At 45.4% G+C, this 10,475-nt stretch overlaps 1 protein-coding gene across 1 annotated transcript in view; it reads right to left on the bottom strand.

The window, feature by feature from the left end:
* Positions 1-10,475, bottom strand: part of LOC107298827 (transmembrane protein 132B-like) — a 57,894-nt gene that overhangs the window by 36,786 nt on the left and 10,633 nt on the right. The window lies entirely within an intron of this gene.

The following is a 10,475-nucleotide window of genomic DNA, read 5'->3' as shown; positions in this document are numbered from 1 at the left end:
TATATATATATATATATATATATATATATATATATATATATATATATATATATATATATATATATATATATATATATATATATATGATGAATGCCTCTCCTTTATATATATATATATATATATATATATATAAAGGATTCTCATAAATATATATATATATATATATGCAGGTCTTGGCGTATTCGGGTCTTTTCCCGTGTAAGATTGAGAGTATCTTGGCGACGTTTCGACGAGGTCCCACTCGTCATCTTCAGGCTGGGGTCTTCGGCTTCGTGCTTGTGCGATCAAAGTGTGATCGGAGCTGCTGTCTCTCTATAAATACTAGTGGAGGTGGGTGGAGTGCTGGCTTAGTTGCTGTAGGTGGGTTGGTTGGCTGTGTTGGAGTTATTGTTTGTGGATGTTACGAAACAGCTGAACAATCCACAAACAATAACTCCAACACAGCCAACCAACCCACCTACAGCAACTAAGCCAACACTCCACACACACACACCAATATTTATAGAGAGACGGCAGCTCCGATCACACTTTGCTCACACAAGCACGAAGCCGAAGACCCCAGCCTGAAGATGACGAGTGGGACCTCGTCGAAACATCGCCAAGATACTCTCAATCTTACATGGGAAAAGACCTGAATATGCCAAGACCTGCATATGATGATTAGGAGGTCTCCAAAGCCATTGCCGTTCCCGCCAGCAATGTCCGGAGGAAAAGTGCCAAGGAAATCAAAAGAATGCAGACGGTACAGATTGGACTTTGCAAGACTAGAGCGACTTTTCTCCCAGGGCAGATTTCGGATTGCGTTATCCATCCACCCACCCCCGGAAAGGACAGGTGGAAACACCGTCGGCCCACTTCTCAATCCCAGCCATGCTTTTCCTTCCTCCTTCACAGTCTTGTTTTGCATGGAGATTCTTTTTTTCTCTTCTTTGCTTTCACTGTAAGTCTTCCACCTGTTTGTTCAGGCATATTTGTATGTTGGATTCCTTCCTTCCTTCCTTTCTCCCTCCTTGCTTCATGATGTTCCCTAGTTGGGTCATGAAATGTCTGCAAGAAAACTACTAAGTTCAGAGAGCATCAAGGATCCCACAGTCCTCCTCCTCCTTTCTTTCCTTCCTTCCTTCCTTCCTTCCTTCCTTCCTTCCTTCCTTCCTTTCTCCCTCCTTGCTTACTTCCTTCCTTCCTCCCACTCTCCCTCCCACTCTCCCTTCCTTCTTTCCTCCTTCCTTCCTTCCTCCCTCCCTCCCTCCTTCCTTTTCTCCCTTTCTCCCTTCCCTTCCTTTCTTTTCTTTTCCTTCTTCCCTTCTCTTTCTTGGCCTACTTCCTTCTTTTCCTTTACTTTCTTCCTTTCTTCTCTCTCTTTCTCTCGCTCTTTCCTTCCCTCCCTCTTTTATGAAGGAGGACTTCAGTTCAGACCCAAGCCTTCATTTTATTATTGTTCTTTCTCCTACTGATTTTTTTTCCTCCAAAACTTCAGTTATATTCGTCCTGCTTCAGAGTTTGGGCTTGTTGATTCACCTTCATTTTGGGTTCCCCCCCCCTTTCTTAAATCCAAGAATGAATTGGCAACGATTGAATCAAGTACAGGCTTGCTTCGGCGTTTTTTTCTGCATCCATCCCAGTCTTCCCTTTAAAAGTGCACGAAATGTATATTCTATCCAAGACGATGACAAATAATTCATCCGCAAGAGGTTATTGTGGATGTGTAAAGTGACACAATGCTTCAAGGTAGGCATCCTTGTGGCTTTCTCCAACTTGTTCAGCCCCCTCATTATCGCCTCTCCCTGCACCAAGCTAATCTTGGAAAGACAGGATGAAATAGTTAGAAGAACGGGACGTGTTCTTTGCCAAAGAGGCTTTGTGCTGAACACTGAAAAGCTATTCTATTGCCTGTTGAAAGAAAAGTCTTCATCCTGGTTCATCCAAGCCGGGGATAAATAAACAACATGGCGACTGCTTTAGAAAGAAGGCTGGTATTCTGACCTGAGTCTAGGTGTGCCTTTCTGGTATTCTTGATGGTTGTGAGTTAATCCTACCATGTCCTGTCTCAGGTGGGGTATGCAGATTTTAGGTCTTTGTCTTCTTGATCTCCTAGCTGGGGCCTTTCTAATGGTTTACATCTGCATTTGTACAGAGCTGGCTCCTGCTTGGGACAAAGAGACTTGGGGGCAGGGTTGATTTCTGCTTTTAAAATCCTTTTGAGGAAATATATTTTTCTGCTCTTTTAATATTTCCTTCTCTGGGGCGGGGCTGACCCCTCATGCCCAACATCTTCCCTTGCTCTTTCCTCCAGCTACTTCAAACTCATGCTGTATAATTGATAAAGCTAAAAAAACAGCCCCCCTACACACACACACACACACACACACACACATCCTCCCCTCAATATGTGTTTCATTCATGATTTTAAAAAAAGGCCTTTGATTGTGTTGAATGGGTCAAGGCGTGGAATGTCCTTTGTCCGTAAGCAAAATCGATGCACCAGATAGAAAAACCACAGTCCAGAGTGAAAACATGGTGAAACTGATTGGATCCAGGTTGGCGGACAGAGAGAGACCAGGATGTATTCTCTGTGCTTGTTTAGTCAGACTAAACGCTGGATGTATATATGAAAGGAAGCTTGATTGGAAGAAAATGTATGTGCTATTAAAATGGGGAGTTAGACGTATCTATCATCCGTGCTGTGCTAATTGCGCTATTCTGATGGAATGGAAATGATTTGCGAGCTTTAGTAATGAGAGAGGAGGAGGACAGTTGGGGGGAGGGGAAACGGGGCTAATATAAGGAAGGTCAAATTAGTTACAAGAGGTATAGCAACCAGCCTTAGAAAATACCGGAGTGGTGGAGAGCATCTTCCTTTAATAATCAGTGATCAACGTTCAAGGCTGTAGCAATCAAGAAATACGCTGCCAATTAGCACGTGGTAGGACACCCATTAAGGTCTTTGGGAGGAAAATACATCCAGCTTCTCTGTTGCATTTACTGTATATCTAGACAGATCAAAATGAGGCAAGCGATGATCGCCTTTCATGGAGTGGACATTTGGAATTTGAAGAAACAAGATAGGTGGAGAATTTTAAACTATGGTGTTGTGTACCTTTCTGGGTGCTGTAGGCAACAAATAGATCATAGATCTGATCGATCCGCAGTTTTTTAATCTCCAAAGTCACTTTTTCCAGCTCCAAATGTAATCCTGAATCTAAATGGCCTAGCCCAAGCAAATAATACAGCCCTTGCAAGCCCCTCTTAACACTCAGCTTGTCACACTTCCATAATGTGGGGATCCTTGGTGGTCTCTGAGCTTGGTTGTTTCCTTGCGGACGTTTCATGACCCAACCAGGTAACATCATCAGTGTTAGAAGGGAGTGAGGGTTGCTCTCTCTTTATATACTTTGCCCCTTCTACCGCTATGATGTTACCTAGTCGGGTCATGAAATGTCTGCAAGAAAACCACCAAGATCAGAGAGCACCAAGGACCCCATGGTCTCCTCCTCCTCCTCCTCCTCCTCCTCCTTCCTGCATACCTCTCTAGCACTGATTATGTTACCTAGTTGGGTTATGAAACATCTGCAAGAAAACCACCAAGCTCAGAGAGCATCAAGGACCCCACAGTCCTCCTCCTTCTCCTTCTCATCCTCCTTCTCCTCCCTCTCTAGCACTGATGATGTTACCTAGTTGGGTCATGAAACATCTGCAAGAAAACCACCAAGCTCAAAGAGCACCAAGGACTCTATGGTCCTCCTCCTCCTCCTCCTCCTCCTCCTCTTCCTCCCTGCGTATCTCACTAGCACCAAGGACCCTACAGTTCAACTCTGAGTTACAAATATTCCTTTCTGTTGGTAAACACGTCGTAATTGTATGCAGGTCAGGTTGATGGATGTCAAGGAGACCTATCAAATGAAACAGCCTAGGATTGCAATGCAAATCCGGGCATATTTATTCAGAGGTTTCCTGGCCTACGCCGCTGTAAGCGAGCTTGGAGCCACAGCACTTGTCCCTATGAATAGACAGAGAACTGCGGAAAAGAATCCAAGAGACCCTTAATTCCTTGGGCATCGTCTGTCTGCCTTCTTTCTTAAGTAGAAGCTGTTTAACACGGGCTACTCCAGATGGCTGAATTCGCCCAGGATAAAATCCCAGAAGTCTTGGGGGAAAAATGTAACCCTTTTAGAAGGCTGTGTTCCGAAGTGCTTTTCTAATATCCCCCGGAAACAAGACATGAATAAATCCAAAGGAATGAGACAGTAATGGCAGGCGTGTCAACAACAGCTGGTTTACTCATAAAATTTAAATCAACTCTGGGCACATTGAGGGTGAAACCCAATATAGAATCCTTGGGAAAGACCGGGTGAATTCAATAAGGACCCTTGGGGGATCCTTCCTTGCCTATGTTCTCTGACACGTGTTTGATCTCCTTATCTATCAGCGTAAATGCTTTATTGCGTGGGAGGTTTTAGAAGATCTTTTCCGTTAGCAGATCTTAAAGAGTTTATCTAAAGCAGAGGTCAAAAATGCCCGGTCGGCTGAATCAGATGCAGCTTAAAAGATGACATGTAGGTTCAAAAACAGGCCCCCAAAGCTCTAAATATTGTCTGCAGCTTCAAATGGAGCAGTCAAATCTGCAGCTGGGTGGGGAAGGGACGAGAATCCAAGGACTGGGATGAAAGGGAGGGAGAATTTCACTAAAAGGTTTGGAGACAGAATCCAATAGGGGGAAAAAAGCTCTCTCTCTACAGAATCAACTTTCAAAGGGTCAGGTGAGAACATGTTCTAGAAATATCCTTTGCACAGCATTGGAAAAACAGGAAAAAAAAACCACCATTGGATGAAGAGATAATCGGCTGGGCTGAAATGGATAGCCTTACATCAGACATGTCAGACACAAGGCCCGGGGGCCGGATGCGGCCCGCAATGTGGTTTCATGTGGCCCGTGAAGCCATCCTGGAAACAGTGAGGGAATGGCCCCCATTGCCTTGGCCCTGGCCCAGGCCGGCTGGGAGCCAATGTACATGTCATGTGTCTGATTAACGAAACACTTAAAAGGACTTTCAGGCATTTTTACTCCTAAAAACATTTATTAATGTTACAGATACGTCAGTACAACATGGAGGAGCAATATCTTAGGGTGCTACGTTTCTTACCAACAGACGAACTGGACTGATCTTCTCCCTTTTGCGGAGGTGGCATACAATAATTTTGTGCACAGCAGCACCGGTTACACGCCTTTCAGAGTGGCCACAGGAAAAGAGTTCAACCCAATACCTGAATATCCTCAGATGCCCTCCGCTTCCCAGACACTTGACCAGTGGGTGAAGGGGTGGGAAGAAGTTTGGAGAAACACAAAAGCTGCTTTAAAAAAGTCTTTTGAAACCTATAAAAAAGCAGGCTGATAAAAAGAGGGAGAGGAGTAAAAATGCCTGAAAGTCCTTTTAAGTGTTTCGTTAATCAGACACATGACAGTACAATTTTGTGGTGGCCATCTATGCTGAAACGCATTCAATCTTAGCTCCACAAGGCCGTCTGGAAACAGCAAGGGACCGTCCCCTGGGCGCACGCTGGGGATATGTCACCCTTTGGGAGGAATGAAGAAATACACCATCGCCTGGAAGTGGCCAGCAAATGGCCCTCGCCTTCTGCCAGAGACCCTCAGATCTGTCCCACTCCTGCCCAGGCCCCCACAGCCAACTTGATGCTGTGGGGGCCAACAAGTTGATGCCAACTATGAAGAGCTGGCCATGCCCACCCAGTAGGCCACAGCCACTCCGGCCATGCCCGCCCAGTAGGCCACGCCCACCCTGGCCACACATACCGCCCCCCCCGAGGACAACCGTAATGCTGATGCGGCCCTCAATGAAATTGAGTTTGACACCCCTGCCTTACATTGAGAATGAAAGAAAAAGAAGACGCAGCATGTTTTCAAAGGTGGAACTTATTTTATCGGCGGCTGGAAAAAGGAGATAGAGAGCAAGAACTTAACTTCTGTTGCTAAGCAAAAAAATAACCCTAGGCAACACGCTGTTCATTAAGCCCTAATGAATTGCAATAATAGAAAATTAATAAAATACTTGAAAAAGAAAAAAAGAAAGAAAAGAAATACCCCACTGGGCAGCTAGCTCTTGCCTTACAGAAGCCGAGAGGCCACCTTTTTCAGCCTCAAAGCAAAATAAAAAAGACTGCCCAAATGCAAGAGATCCTTTTACAGGTAGTCCTCGGCTTACGACTTCAACTGAGCCCCAAATTTGATGTGGCTAAGTGAGAAATTTGCTAAGTGAGTTTTGCCCCGTCTTACGACTTGGCTTGCCACATTTGTCAAGCGAATCACTGCAGGTGTTAAATTGGTGACACCATTTTTTTAAGTGGACTTGGCTTCCCTGTTGACTTTGCTTGTCAGTAGGTCGCCAAAGGGGATCACGTGACCCCGGGACGCCGCAACCGTCACAAGTACATGCCAGTTGCCAAGCGTCTGAATTTGGATCACCTGACCAGGGGGAGGCTGCAAAGGACGTAAGTGTGAAAAACGGTCACAAGTCACCTTTTTTGCCATAATAATAATAATAATAATAAAAAACCTGGAAGGGACCTTGGAGGTCATCTAGTCCAACCCCCTGCTCAGGCAGGAAACCCTATACCATTTCAGTCTCTTCTTAAACACTTCCAGTGTTGGCACATTCACCACTTCTGGAGGCAGGTTGTTCCACTGGTTAATTGTTCTAACTGTCAGGAAGTTTCTCCTTAGTTCTAGGTTGCTTCTCTCCTTGATTAGTTTCCATCCATTGCTTCTTGTCCTGCCTTCAGGTGCTTTGGAGAATAGCTTGACTCCTTCTTCTTTGGGGCAGCCCCTGAGATACTGGAAGACTGCTATCATGTCCCCCCTCGTCCTTCTCTTCATTAAACTAGACATCCCCAATTCCAGCAACCGTTCCTTATATGTTTTAGCCTCCAGTCCCCTAATCGTCTTTGTTGCTCTTCTCTGTACTCTTTCTAGAGTCTCAACATCTTTTTTACATCGTGGTGACCAAAACTGGATGCAGTATTCCAAGTGTGGCCTTACCAAGGCCTTGTAAAGTGGTAGTAACCCTTCACGTGATCTTGATTCTATCCCTCTGTTAATGCAGCCCAGCACACTGCTGGCTCATATTTAAGTGATTGTCCACTAGGACTCCAAGGTCCCTCTCACAGTTACTACTACTGAGCAAGGTACCCCCTATACTATACCTATACATTTGGTTTTTCTTGGATGATTGCCAAACGAACTGTTGTTAATTGAGGACTACCTGTATTTATTTTTATTTATTTTTATCCTTCTCAGGAAGATAGTGATTTAAGATTCTCTTGGTTCTTTTTTACAATCTCTATTTCAGTCGAGGTGGCAGGCCGAATCAGCACCATGGCAGATCATAACAGAGCAAAACAATGGCAAGCAGATTTCACACCCACACACAAACACAACCACACACGCACGCACTTTAGCGTGGCCAGCAATTGGAAAAACAACGAAAGACGTTGAAGCTCTTTGCTGCTCTAAAGCAGCAGCTCTGTTTACTTTCTGAGCGAGTTCACCTCTCCTTACCAGCCAGTAAAGTGGGCCACAGGGAATAAAAAAAGGCTTCCAAAATTCTATTTTTAAACATCGGATTCATCAGCGTGCAATTTGCCATCACAGCATCCCTGTCTCTTGACACTTGTTATTTCTATTTTGTGTGCATATATCCTGATGTTTGACGTGAACGTTTTGATTTTACTTTTACTTGTATTAGATTTGGAGGGGAGGGGAGCGGGGGGGGGGAAAAGAAGTGACTTTGGGCTCAGCCGGAAAAGACGGGGTGATTGATTGACGCTCAAAGACTGAAAGGTATTGTTTTTATTCCTTAGATATTGGCATTCTGTGTTTTTTCCCCTCCTGTAAAAATTCAAGAGAGCTCAGTGTCTTCTGCTCCTTCTCAAAAAAGAGACCCTCCTCCCCCCAAAAAAAATCTGAGAGATTTTTGAGAGATCTTTTCACAAGCCCATGTTTTGCAAACTTTTTGCTGTTGTTAGTTGCGAAGTGGTGTCCGACCCATCACGACCCCATGGACAATGTTCCTCCAGGTCTTCCTGTCCTCTACCATCTTCTGGAGTCCATTGAAGCTCACGCCTCCTGCTTCAGGGACTCCGTCCAGCCACCTCATTCTCTGTCGTCCCCTTCTTCTCTTGCCCTCCATCTTTCCCAGCATCAGGCTCTTCTCCAGGGAGTCCTTCCTTCTCATTAGGTGGACAAAGTATTTGAGTTTCAACTTCAGGATCTGGCCTTCTAAGGAGCAGTCGGGGTTGATCTCCTCTAGGACCGACCGGTTGGATCGCCTTGCAGTCCAGGGGACTCGCAGGAGTCTTCTCCAGCACCAGAGTTCAAAGGCCTCCATTCTTTGGCGCTCGGCCTTTCTTATGGTCCAACTTTCACAGCCATACATTGCAACTGGGAAAACCATGGCCTTGACTATACGCACTTTTGTTGGCAGGGTGACGTCTCTGCTTTTTAATATGCTGTCTAGATTTGCCATAGCTTTCTACTGAGCCAATAACTACATCAAACAAACCTAACATTAAAATATCCCTTCCAAATCGGGGATATGCCAGCTCTGAAGAACAAGCCTTAGGCTGAAGTATTAAAGGAGCTAAGGGGCTAAGAAGGAATTTCCTGACAGTGAAAGCAATTAATCAAATGGAACAGCTTGTGGTTGTGGTTGATCCATCACTGAAGGTCTTCAGGAAAAGATTGGACAGCCGTTCGTCCAGGATGGAATAAGGTCTCCTGTCTTGGGCAAGGGGGTGGACTAGAAGACCCCCCCCCCAAGGTCCCTTCCAGCCCTATGATTCTATGATACGTTTCCAGGACTTCTGTATTCATTCAGTAAATTTTATCACCGGTTTCTGAGCCTGTCAAGAGCAGATGAGGGACAGGATGCTTGAAAAGAACAAAATCTACCCCTGTCCTAGACATACACACACACATACACACACACACACACACACACACCTCAAAAAAGATGATAAATGAATAAGGCAATAAGGCAGCTGTTTGAAGACCCTGGATGGGGAAAGCTCTCAACTGGACCAATATGTTGGAACAGCTGCTCTGATATTTTTAAGATAATTATATTTGGCAACTTAATGGTTTTGAAGGTGACTGTCCTGAAAATTTGGCACGTACAAAAAAAAAAAAAATGGGGAGTAGTTCCAAACTATCTATTTGGAAGATGTAGTTCTTCTTTCCTTGAGACTAGCACGAGTCCTGACTCCTGATATTTTCCCATATGCCCATCAGCTGTTCCACGTCTGGATCCATCCCCATCCCAAAGTCTTTTGTGAATGTGTTAGGGACAATCCAGTTTCTTTCCAGATTCAGTTCAAGGTGTTGCTTTTGAATTAAAGTCCTACATGACATGGGGGCTGGATGATTTGACTGTTGTTATGATGATTATGATTTGACCATGTCTCCTTCATGACATCTACCTGCCCCACTAGATCAGCAAAAAGGACCTGCTGAGAGTTCCATTAGCTAGTTCCATCAGCTAGTTCCATCAGCTAGTTCCACCCAACATGGTGGATCTCCTCTACTGTGGCACTCACTTTGTAGAATATCCTTACCTCTGGAGTAAGGATGGTTACTTCACGTTTGATCTTCTGGAGGTCTCTTAAAACTTGGTGGTACCATTAGGTCTGGGTAGCCAGAGGCACCGTGGAATTATGGCATTGGTTCCCTTATTATTAACCTCTCGTCACCTAATATTTTTTCTTGTTTAGCTTTGTCTTTTATGGAGAGGAAGAGAACTGTGGGGTCGTTGGTGTTCTCTCAGCTTGGTGGTTTTCTTACGGAGGTTTCATGACCCAACTAGGGAATATCATCACTGTTATCAGATTATCCCCGCTCCCTTCTAGCACTTCCTTCCTTCCTCCTCTTCCTCCTCTTCCATTCCACAAACCCCATCCCTTCTAGCACTCATGATGTTCCCTAGTTGGGTCATGAAACATCTGCCAGAAAACCACCAAGTTCAGAGAGCATCAAGGACCCCACAGTCCTCTCATTCCTTCCTTCCTTCCTTCCTTCCTTCCTTCCTTCCTTCCTTCCTTCCTTCCTTCCTTCCTTCCTTCCTTCCTTCCTCCTCCTCCATTCCACCAACCCTGCTCCCTTCTAGCACTCATGATGTTCCCTAGTTGGGTCATGAAATGTCTACAATTCTCTCCTAAGGATGGACTTCCGGACCGCTCCCCCTCGCCGCAGGGAGACGGAACCGCCTAAATGGTTCCGTCCCAGGCGACTGATGGACCCTGAGAGGTTCCTGATGGAGCTTGGGCCATATCCGGAGGATCTGGTCCACGACTCGGCGGAAAATCAGGCGGCGGCTTGGGAGACAACTGCCGCCGCAGCATTGGACCGAGTCGTGCCTTTGCGGCCTCTGACCCGACGTAGATCTCGATTGGCTCCCTGGTTTACCGGG

This window comes from Protobothrops mucrosquamatus, unplaced genomic scaffold, assembly GCF_001527695.2.
Source record: "Protobothrops mucrosquamatus isolate PMUCROS unplaced genomic scaffold, P.Mucros_1.0 scaffold4312, whole genome shotgun sequence".
Lineage (NCBI taxonomy): Eukaryota > Metazoa > Chordata > Lepidosauria > Squamata > Viperidae > Protobothrops > Protobothrops mucrosquamatus.
The sequence above is the reverse complement of the archived record's forward strand: the minus strand, read 5'-3'. Positions and strand labels throughout refer to the sequence as shown.